This window comes from Arachis duranensis, chromosome 1 (genome assembly GCF_000817695.3).
Source record: "Arachis duranensis cultivar V14167 chromosome 1, aradu.V14167.gnm2.J7QH, whole genome shotgun sequence".
Classification (NCBI taxonomy): Eukaryota; Viridiplantae; Streptophyta; class Magnoliopsida; order Fabales; family Fabaceae; genus Arachis; species Arachis duranensis.
The window spans coordinates 53084106-53095941 of NC_029772.3; positions in this window are offsets into that span (position 1 = coordinate 53084106).

Below are 11836 nucleotides of genomic sequence, written 5' to 3' on the forward strand. Positions count from 1 at the left end.
TTCCCAAAAACCCCACCTACCTTCAAAATTCAAAAATCTTTCCCACCCAAACCCACCCTAAATGGCCGAACCTACCCTCTCTCACTTCCCTATATAAACCCCTCCATTCTCCTTAATTTTCACAAAACAAACCTCTCTTCTCCTTCATGATCATTACTGTTTAGTAACTATGTCTTAAAGTTATAAATAAATTCCATGAATCCTTCACCTCTCTTAAAAGAAAAATGTTTCTAATTCAAAAGAACAAGAAGTACATGATTTTCGAATTTATCCTTGAATTTAGTTTAATCATATTGATGTGGTGACAATACTTTTTGTTTTCTAAAATGAATGCTTGAACAGTGCATAATTTTGATCTTGTTGTTTATGAATGTTAAAATTGTTGGCTCTTGAAAGAATGATGAACAAAGAGAATGTTATTGACAATCTAAAAAATCATGAAAATTGATTCTTGAAACAAGAAAAAGCTGTGAAAAAGCAAAAGCTTGTGAAAAAAAAAAAGTGGCGAAAAAAATAGAAAGAAAAAGAAAAAGCTAGCTGAAAAAGCCAATATCCCTTAAAACCAAAAGACAAGGGTAAAAAGGATCTAAGACTTTGAGCATCAATGGATAGGAAGGCCCAAGGAAATAAAATCCAGGCCTAAGCGGCTAAATCAAGCTGTCCCTAACCATGTGCTTGTGGCATGCAGGTCCAAGAGAAAAGCTTGAGACTGAGTGGTTAAAGTCGTGATCCAAAGCAAAAAGAGTGTGCTTAAGAGCTCTCGACACCTCTAACTGGGGACTCTAGCAAAGCTGAGTCACAATCTGAAAAGGTTCACCCAGTCATGTGTCTGTGGCATTTATGTATCCAGTGGTAATACTGAAAAACAAAATGCTTAGGGCCACGGCCAAGACTCATAAAAGTAGCTTTGTTCAAGAATCAACATACTTAACTAGGAGAATCAATAACACTATCCGAAATTCTAAGTTCCTATAGATGCCAATCATTCTAAACTTCAAGGGAAAAAGTGAGATGCGAAAACTGTTCAGAGGCAAAAAGCTACAAGTCCCGCTCATCTAATTAGAATTAATATTCATTGATATTTTGAGATTTATAGTATATTCTCTTCTTTTTATCCTAATTGATTTTCAGTTGCTTGGGGACAAGCAACAATTTAAGTTTGGTGTTGTGATGAGCGGATAATTTATACGCTTTTTGGCATTGTTTTTAGGTAGTTTTTAGTATGATCTAGTTACTTTTAGGGATGTTTTCATTAGTTTTTATGCTAAATTCACATTTCTGGACTTTACTATGAGTTTGTGTGTTTTCCTGTGATTTCAGGTACTTTTTTGCTGAAATTGAGGGACCTGAGCAAAACTCTGATAGGAGGCTGACAAAGGACTGCTGATGCTGTTGGAATCTGACCTCCCTGCACTCGAAATAGATTTTCCGGAGCTACAAAACTTCAAATGGCGCGCCTTCAACCGCGTTGGAAAGTAGACATCCAGAGCTTTCCAGCAATATATAATAGTCTATACTTTATTTGGGAATTGACGATGTAAACGGGCGCTCAACGCCAGTTCCATGCTACATTATGGAGTCAAACGCCAGAAACACGTCACGAACCAGAGTTAAACGCCCAAAACATGTTACATCTTGGCATTCAACTCCAAGATAAGCCTCAGCTCGTGTAACATTCAAGCTCAGCCCAAACATACACCAAGTGGGCCCCAGAAGTGGATGTATGCATCAATTACTTACTTCTGTAAAGCCTAGCAGCTAGTTTATTATAAATAGGACTTTTTTACTAGTGTATTAGACATCTTTGAACATTTAGTTCTTAGACCTTGGGGGCTGGCCTCTCGGCCATGTCTGAACCTTCATCACTTATGTATTTTCAACGGTGGAGTTTCTACACACCATAGATTAAGGGTGTGGAGCTCTGCTGTACCTCAAGTTTCAATGCAATTACTATTATTTTCTATCCAATTCGATTTATTCCTGTTCTAAGATATTCGTTGCACTTCAACTTTATTTTCTAGCATCTGGTCTATGAATGGTAAAGGAAAATGATCCTTTCTCGTGGCTGTATTGAGCCTTCTGTAATCAATACACATACGCCACCCTGTAACTGTTCTTGTAGGAACCAGTTCATTTTTTTCATTATGGACCACTGTCATGCCACCTTTCTTAGGGACGGCTTGGACAGGGCTTACCCAGGGGCTATCAGAAATGGGATAAATAATCCCAGCCTCTAGTAATTTAGTGACCTCCTTTTGCACTACCTCCTTCATGGCTGGATTCAGCCGCCTTTGTGGTTGAACCACTGGCTTAGCATCACCCTCCAATAAAATCTTGTGCATGCATCTAGCTGGGCTAATGCCCTTAAGATCACTGATGGACCACCCAAGAGTTGTCTTGTGTGTCTTTAGCACTTGAATTAGTGCTTCCTCTTCCTGTGGCTCTAAGATAGAGCTTATGATTACAGGAAAGGTATCACCTTCTCCCAGAAATGCATATTACAGGGATGGTGGTAATGGTTTGAGCTTGGGTTTATGAGGTTTCTCCTCTTCCTGAGGGATTTTCAGAGGTTCTATTATTCTCTCTAATTTCTCTAGATCAGGCTGAACATCTTTAAAGATATCCTCCAGCTCTGATTCGAGACTCTCAGCCATATCGACTTATTTTACCAGAGAGTCAATAATATCAACACTCATGCAGTCATTTTGGGTGTCTGGATACTGCATGGCTTTGACAACATTCAACTTGAACTCATCCTCATTGACTCTCATGGTTACTTCCCCTTTTTGAACATCAATGAGGGTTCGGCCAGTTGTTAGGAAAGGTCTTCCCAGAATGAGAGTTGCGCTCTTATGCTCCTCCATTTCCAGCACTACAAAGTCAGTAGGAAAGGCAAATGGCCCAACCTTGACAATCATGTCTTCAATCATGCCTGATGGGTATTTAATGGAGCCATCAGCAAGTTGGAGACATATCCGGGTTGGTTTAACTTCATCAGTCAACCCAAGCTTTTTGATAGTAGCTGCAGGTATTAGGTTAATACTTGCCCCAAGATCACATAGAGCTTGCTTGGTACAAGTACCCTCTAATGTGCATGGTATCATAAAGCTTCCCGAATCTTTAAGCTTCTCAGGTAAGCTTTTCAGAATGACTGCACTGCATTCTTCAGTGAGGTAAACTTTTTCAGTTTCCCTCCAATCCTTCTTATGACTTAAGATCTCTTTCATGAACTTAGCATAAAAGGGTATTTGCTCAAGTGCCTCTGCAAACGGAATCTTTATTTCAAGAGTGCTGAGATAGTCTGCAAAGCGGGCAAATTGCTTATCCTGTTCCGCTTGGCAGAGTTTCTGAGGATAAGGCATTTTGGCTTTGTATTCCTCAACCTTAGTTGCTGCAGATTTATTGCCTACAGATATAGGTTGAGAAGCCTTTTTAGATGGGTTATTATCAGCACTTGTATGTGTCTGATCCCCCACTGGCATTTGAATGCCAGGGGTGGAAGCTGGAGTGGCGTTAGACGCCAACTCCTTACTTGTTTCTGGCGTCTGAACGCCAGAACTGTGCTCCCTTTAGGCGTTCAACGCCAAATCATTGCTTGTTTCTGGCGTTAAACGCCAGGACTGAGCATGGTTTGGGCGTTCAACGCCAGCTTTTCACCTATTCTCTGGCGTTTTAGTGCAGAATTATTCCTCTCTGGGCTCTTACTGTCCTCAGAGGGATTTTGGGTAGTTTGCTCATTTCTTGGCTTCCTGCTGTCTTGAAGTGAGGTATTTAATGTTTTCCCACTTCTTAATTGTACTACTTGGCACTCTTCTGTTATTTGTTTTGATAACTGCTGTTCTGTTTGCTTCAATTGTACTTCCATATTCATATTAGCCATTCTTGTTTCTTGTAATATCTCTTCTAATTCGACTAACTATTTTGTTAGAAAATCCAATTGCTGATTGAATTCTGTAACTTGTTCTGCAGGACTCATTTCAGCAGTTACTGTTTTAGCCTCTTCTTTCATAGAAGGTTCACTGCTTAGGTACAGATGCTGATTTCTGGCAACTGTATCAATGAGCTCTTGAGCTTCTTCTATTGTCTTTTTCATGTGTATAGATCCACCAGCTGAGTGGTCTAGAGAAATCTGAGCTCTTTCTGTAAGCCCATAGTAGAAGATGTCTAACTGCACCCACTCTGAAAATATTTCAGAGGGGCATTTTCTTAGCATCTATCTGTATCTCTCCCAGGCATCATAGAGAGATTCATTATCTCCTTGTTTGAAGCCTTGGATGCTCAGCCTTAGCTGTGTCATCCGTTTCGGAGGAAAATAGTGATTCAGGAATTTTTCTAACAGCTGTTTCCATGTCTTTATGCAGTCCTTAGGTTGGTTATTTAACCACCTCTTAGCTTGGTTTTTTACAGCAAATGGAAATAGTAATAGCCTGTAGACATCCTGATCTACCTCCTTATCATGTACTATGTCAGCAATTTGTAAAAACTGTGCCAGAAACTCTGTAGGTTCTTCCTGTGGAAGATATGACCCCAGAGTCCTTCTGGACTGTTCATTTTCACTTAGTTCCATAATGGAGCAACGGAGATGATATGGATGTAAATATTATTTATTTTATTATATATAAAAATTTATTTTCGAAATAATAAAATAAAATAAGATAAAATAAAAACAAAATAAAAATAAAAATAAAAAAAATTTGAAAATGTTTTGTGAAGATTTTCGAAAAAATTGAGGAGAGAGAAAGTGGTTAGGATATTTTTGAAAAAGATAATAAAATATTATTATTATTATTTTATTTTTTTATTTTTTTAAACTTAAAAGGATAAGATTTGAAAAATTTTGAAATTGAAATCTGAATTTTTTAAAAAAAAAAATTCGAAAAAGTAGCTTAAAAATAGTTAGAAAAGAAATTTTTTTGAATTTTGAATTTTATGATGAAAGAGAAAAACACACAAAAGACACAAGACTTAAAATTTTTAGATCTAATGCTCCTTGTTTTCGAAAATTTTGGAGGGAAAACACCGAGGAACACCAAACTTAAAAATTTTAAGATCAAAACATAAAGAAGACTCAAGACCACTTTGAAGATTCACAAGAACAACAAGAACCAAAGAAAGAACACCAAACTTAAAATTTTTAGAAAACTTCAATAAAATTTTTGAAAATTATAAAAAAGATTAACAATAAAACACCAAACTTAAAGTTTGGCACAAGATTCAATCAAAGAAAAATTATTTTTGAAAAAGTTTTAAAAAGAAGATACCCAATTGCCAAGAACATAAGCCAACGCTCTAGCCAAGTGAGCTATAAATGTAACGTGTTTTAAAGATGTATTGTTTTTATAAATAAAAATAAATTTTTTTGAAAACTAATGTTTTGAAAAAGCACAAGAAAAACAAGAAAAGACATAGAACATGACAAACCAAAGATCAAACAAGAAAAATTGACAAGAACAATTTGAAGATCAAGGAAAAACAAAGAACACTAATTCGAAAATTTAAAAGGGAAATATAAAATATGCAATTGACACCAAACTTAGAACAAGACACTAATTCACGAAAAATTAAAAATTAATAAGGATAAATAATATTTTCAAAAAAATTTTGAAGAGAAATTAAAGGATTCAAATTTAATGACTCTATAGCATCAATATTATATTCCTAATCTAAGCAACAAAATAAACATTTAGTTGTTCAAACTCAAACAATCTCCGACAACGGCGCCAAAAACTTGGTGCACGAAATTGCAATACACACAACTAACCAGCAAGTGCACTGGGTCGTCCAAGTAATACCTTACGTGAGTAAGGGTCGAATCCCACGGAGATTGTTGGTTTGAAGCAAGCTATGTTTATTTTATTATTCTTAGTTAGGAGATCAATTATAATTATCAGTTTGAATTACTAAAAAAAATAAAAGAGCGTGAAATAATTACTTATTGTGCAATAATGGAGAATATGTTAGAGTTTTGGAGATGCTTTGTCTTCTGAATTCCTGTAATATAATATTCAACTCATGCAAAAGTGCAAAGTTCCTTCCATGGCAAGCTCTATGTAGAGTGTCACTGTTGTCAATGGCTACTTCCCATCCTCTCAGTGAAAATGGTCCAAATGCTCTGTCACAGCACGGCTAATCAGCTATTGGTTCTCGATCATGTCGGAATAGAATCCACTGATTCTTTTGCGTTTGTCATCACGCCCAACACTCGCGAGTTTGAAGCTCGTCACAGTCATCCAATCCCAGAATCCTACTCGGAATACCACAGACAAGATTTAGACTTTCCGGATTCTCATGAATGCCGCCATCAATTCTATCTTATACCACGAAGATTCTGGTTAAGGAATCTAAGAGATACTCATTCAATCTGATATAGAACGGAGGTGGTTGTCAGACACACGTTCATGGATTGAGGAAGGTGATGAGTGTCACGGATCACCACATTCTCCACAGTTAAGCGCGAATGAACATCTTAGATAGGAACATGCATGTTTGAATGGAAAAAACATAAATAATTGCATTAATTCATCGAGACGCTGCAGAGCTCCTCACCCCCAACAATGGAGTTTAGAGACTCATGCCGTCAAAGAGTATAAAATTCAGATCTAAAAATGTCATGAGATACAAAATAAGTCTCTAAAAGTTGTTTAAATACTAAACTAGTAACCTAGGTTTACAGAAAATAAGCAAACTAAGATAATTGGTGCAGAAATCCACTTCTGGGGCCCACTTGGTGTGTGTTGTAGCTGAGACTTAAGCTTCTCACGTTCCTAGGCTGTTTCTGGAGTTGAACGTCAGGTTGTAACGTGTTTTTTCCGTTGAACTCCAACTTATAACCTGTTTCTAGCGCTGGACGCCAGACTGCAACATGGAACTGGCGTTGAACGCCAGTTTACATCATCTATCTTCGCGTAAAGTATGGACCATTATATATTGTTGGAAAGCCCTGGATGTCTACTTCCAACCCAATTGAGATTGCGCCAATTGGACTCCTGTAGCTCCAAAAAATCTATTCCAAGTGCAGGGAGGTTAGAATCCAACAGCATCAGCAGTCCTTTTTCAACCTAAATCAGATTTTTGCTCAGCTCCCTCAATTTTAGCCAAAAAATACCTAAAATCATAGAAAAATACACAAACTCATAGTAAAGTCCAGAAATGTGATTTTTACTTAAAACTAATAAAATTCTATTAAAAACTAATTAAAAGATGCTAAAATCTATATGAAATTACCCCCAAAAAGCGTATAAAGTATCCGCTCATCACTCTGCATCACCAATTAACTTTAAACCTTCTTGGGGAAAATTTACATATTTTCATTTAACTATGTCCCTGAACTTTTACAGAACTTCGGACATAATCTCCCCTAAAATAACACTAAAACCACCCTTACGGGTTCCTTCAGCTTTAACAACGTTCAAACTTTCCTTAACAATTTACCAGGTAGACATTCTTAATTGGTCATTATACTCTCTTTAATCTCTTTAGTTATTGTAAAATCATGGGTTTAGAAAATAAAACTTGGTTCTGGGGCATTCCGACCATAATTGAAACTTGTGCAAATCTTTCAAAATTTTGCTATCATTGCAGAAAAACAACAGTGAGCAGTAAATTTGTTAAATCTGCTAAAAATCCAGTTCTCACCCATTACTTTTCAAAATTCATGTACTTAAACAAGACTCTTCCAGCTTTTCAGAAAACTAAATTTTCGATTATTACCATGTCACATGAAAAAGTTATGAGGTTAGAAATACGGCCCTGCCTTTTAGAAATCTGTTTTCAAAATCTAGCGAGCAACCCACACTTTTTGCAACATATCTAATTGGTTAAAAGGAGTTTTGCCACAAAATTTAAACTAAAGATTCTGGACACATAAGGCTTGAAAACTCCGTTGGTTTCAGCTCAAAAGCTTATCAGAATTTTAAATTAAGTGGGTTGGAAGTTGGTGCTTCTGCAGCAGAGAAACAGAATTTCCTGCAGAATCCATCAATCTTTAAACATTTGTTTGTTCCAAACGACTCATCAATAAATTCTGAATTTTTTATGAGATGCTCATAACACATTAAAGTTTTATGAAAAAATATTTTCATTCAAAAATAAAGGCCGGTCTGCTCCCATAAACTAGTTTATTCCACTGCCAATTATGTAGAAAATCCTGTCTTGGACCTTTTCAACAACCTTTCATACCATAACTCACATTTGAACTTATATCCCTTCCAAAATCACATTTCCAACATTTCTTCAGTTATCTAGGGTTGCTTTCACAGCCAACATAACCCAAAAAGATCATCATGTATCAATATATTCTTACTACAACATCAGTTGCCAAAATTTATATTCAACTCAAATCAACAATTTAATTCAACAACCAACAATCAATTCAACTTATCCTATGGGTCAACTAGCTTAAGTTTTCACGACAAGTTATATATTATATACAAGAAACCAAAACCATATCTTGGCCAGTCCCTCCCTAAGCCAACGACACTTCAAATTTCCCCATTCCGCGAGCTTCAAGCTCCAATGCTGGAACTTTGTCCCAAACCACCAATTGAACTCCAAATTAACAATAAACACAATCTAATCCACATAATATCACGATAATCAACATAGGTAATATCACGATAATTAACATAGGGTTCACTAGGTTGATAATTTATTAGGGTTTAATAGATTTTTACCTCACCCACGAGCTAAACGGGCAAAATCCAGTGATTACCGCTATTAGAGTTTACCTAAACCATCAAAATCATATAATTCTTCAATACTCAAAACCCCAAAAACCGAAACTGAATGGAGAAGATCTGGGTAAGAAAACGCAAATTTCTTACCAAATTGCTCACTGGATTTTGTAGAGAATTCCGAGACGAACGCGTGGCCGCTAACGGCTCATCAATCGAAACTCCGGATCAAAAGTTATGGACGAATGAACGTTGAAGTGAATAGTAAAAGGAGGGTTTGGTACTCCACCTTCAATCTCAGCGTGTTTCACAATGAAGCAAGGGGTTGGGTGGCTGAATGACTTTTGGGTTTATATATAGTGGGCCTTGGGCTTATTATGCATTCGGTTCAGCCGTTTGGTTTAATTTTAGGCCAAATTTTTTTAAATTAGTGTCAAAATTTCTATTTCAGTTTTTTCTATTTTATTAAACTATAAAATTCTATTTTCTAATTTATTAGAATAATAATTAATTTATTGACTAATTATTTACTAATTTCTCAAATTTTACAAGTGACATTAGAAAATTGAAAAAGAGAAAATGAAAAATAAAAGAAACGATAACTATCAAAGTCAATCGTTAAAATTTTTAAAACTATTTATTTTAGTTTATTAAATTTTAAAATATATAAAAAAAATTTCAATGTTTATTTTTATTAGATAATACAACTTTTTTTATTAGTCACTAACAATAATTACTAATGTAAAACATTAATTCATACAAGTGGCTGTTAAGTATTTGCATGTGTGAGTTGGACAAATCAATTTTTTAAGATAAAGTACAAAGCAACTCTTGAAAAATTTTAAAAAAATCTCAAAACAGTCTCTGAAAAATTATAAAAATTTTAAAATAGTTCCTTCGAATATTTTTTTATCTTTTGCAAAAGTTAACATTTTATAATATTTACTAATTAGAATAATAAAATATTATTAGAAAATATATAATAAATAAAGAATATAAAAAATATCAAAATATATACTAAAAGATAATTTTATTTATTAACTCTAAAATGTCATAATAAATAACATTATTTAATCACTAACCTATTATATCTACATAGATGTGATGTAGAAACTATAATAATAACGAACAAAAAGTTTATTGTATTATAAAGGTTATTATTTATATACCTAAACTCTTAAGATATTCACCAAAATTTACAAATTTGACTTCATAACTAATTTGTTGTGTGCAAATTTTAAAGTGTTACCTTTATAAGTATTTGCACAAATATTAATTGTTATGTGAAAAAATTTATGTTAAATGAAAATTTTTCTATCTCTTTAAATAATACTAGTATATTTTCTTCTTCATCATTAAAGAATGATTATAAAATATAGTATCTATAAATTAAATTAAATTAATATCTTACATGTTAAAAAATAAACATAGATTTTTTTTAAGGGTTAGGTACTGAAATCGTCCCTAACGTCTTGGGTCAAAATCAAAATCGTCCCCAACCTTTTTTTGTTATTAAAATCATCCTCAACGTTACAAAACATTATAAAATCGTCCTTTTCCACTTCAATTTTATTTTTTTTACCATATTACCCTTCATTATTAATAAAAATAATTAAAAATAATATTAAAAAATTAAAACAAACTCTCCCCTCCCCTCCCATAACTCCCTCACCCCACTCCCTCACTCACCCTCCCGTAACCCCTCAGCCCACTCCCTCAGCCCACCCCTCACCTCTCATCCCTCACCCCTCACACCCTCACTCACCCAATCTCCTTCCACCTCCTCCCTTTCCCTTTTCTCACCATTCATTACTCATAACAAAACAAATTAACAGCAACATTCACAAAACAAAAAAATCAAAAGCAGAAGAAGCATAACAATTTTAATAATTACATCAATTCAAAAAATCAGAATAATCAAAACTCAGCAACAATAATCAATAAATTCAGCAACAACAATAATCAAAACTCAGCAATAAGCAATAATCAAAACTCAGCAACAATTCACAAAAAATTCAGAAATTCTACAACAAAAATTCAATTCAAAGAAGAAGAAGAACAGTAGCGGATCACAGGCGGCAGGGCGGCGGTGCAGCGGTGGCAGCGGCAGCAAAGATCGGCGGCGTCCATGAAGACCGGTGGCGGCGGCGATGACCCTTCCCCTTCCCCCTCTTCTTCTCGAAACCCCCTCTTCTTCCTTCGCGTTAACCTTCCCCCTTTTTCCAAGGAGCAGAGCGGCGGCAGCAGCAAAGAGCGGCGACGGTAATGAAGACCGATGGCGGCGAGAAGAAGAAGAAGAAGAAGAAGAAGAAGAAGAAGAAGAAGAAGAAGAAGAAGAAGAAGAAGAAGGTGGAGGTTCAGCCTTTGCTTCATGTTCATGTGACGCCATCATATTATTATCAGATTTAATAATACATACTTTTGACAGTGACCCTCTTTTTTTTTTTGTTAAAAATAGACAAAAATAATTAAAAATTTGAAAGAAAGAGGCCTTGTTTCTCTGAGCTCTGTTCTTCTTCTTCTTCTTTAATTCCTTCACTTTCTGGTTTCATCAAACAATGTGATTGGGATGAACTGATTCAATGATTATGCTGCTTTTTGAATTTTGGGCTTGTGTATTTATTAACAGAATTTGCTGATAAATAGGAATTTGAAGAAATCCTTTTATTTATTGTTTTATTTATTTATTTTTTTAATATAGTTCGTTAGGATTAGTTATTTGTTTATTTATGTCCTTGTTACTCAGCTGATTATGCTCTCTGTTTGTGCTTCTTCCAATCAGTGTAGATTTTATTGGGTGACAACTAAATTTATCTGTTTCTTATGCTTTTCTAATTCCTTATCTTACGCATCATCACTTTTTCTGTTTTTCAATCTGACTTATTTTCACTCTTTCTCAATTCAATCTTCTTACAACTTAGTACCACATTTTTCTTCCCAACACTATCTCCTATCTTTTGGATTTATCTATCTATTATATATTCTAAGATCACGTATTAATGTTATTATGAATAAATTTTTTAATTGTTTTTCTTTTAATAAATATAGTAAATGCATTAAAAACTTAAATTGCACATATTTTTCATAAAAAAATTAATTAATAATTTTTAATATGTATTCTTAAATGAAAATTGCTAAACTTACAGTATTTTTTAGCTTACGAT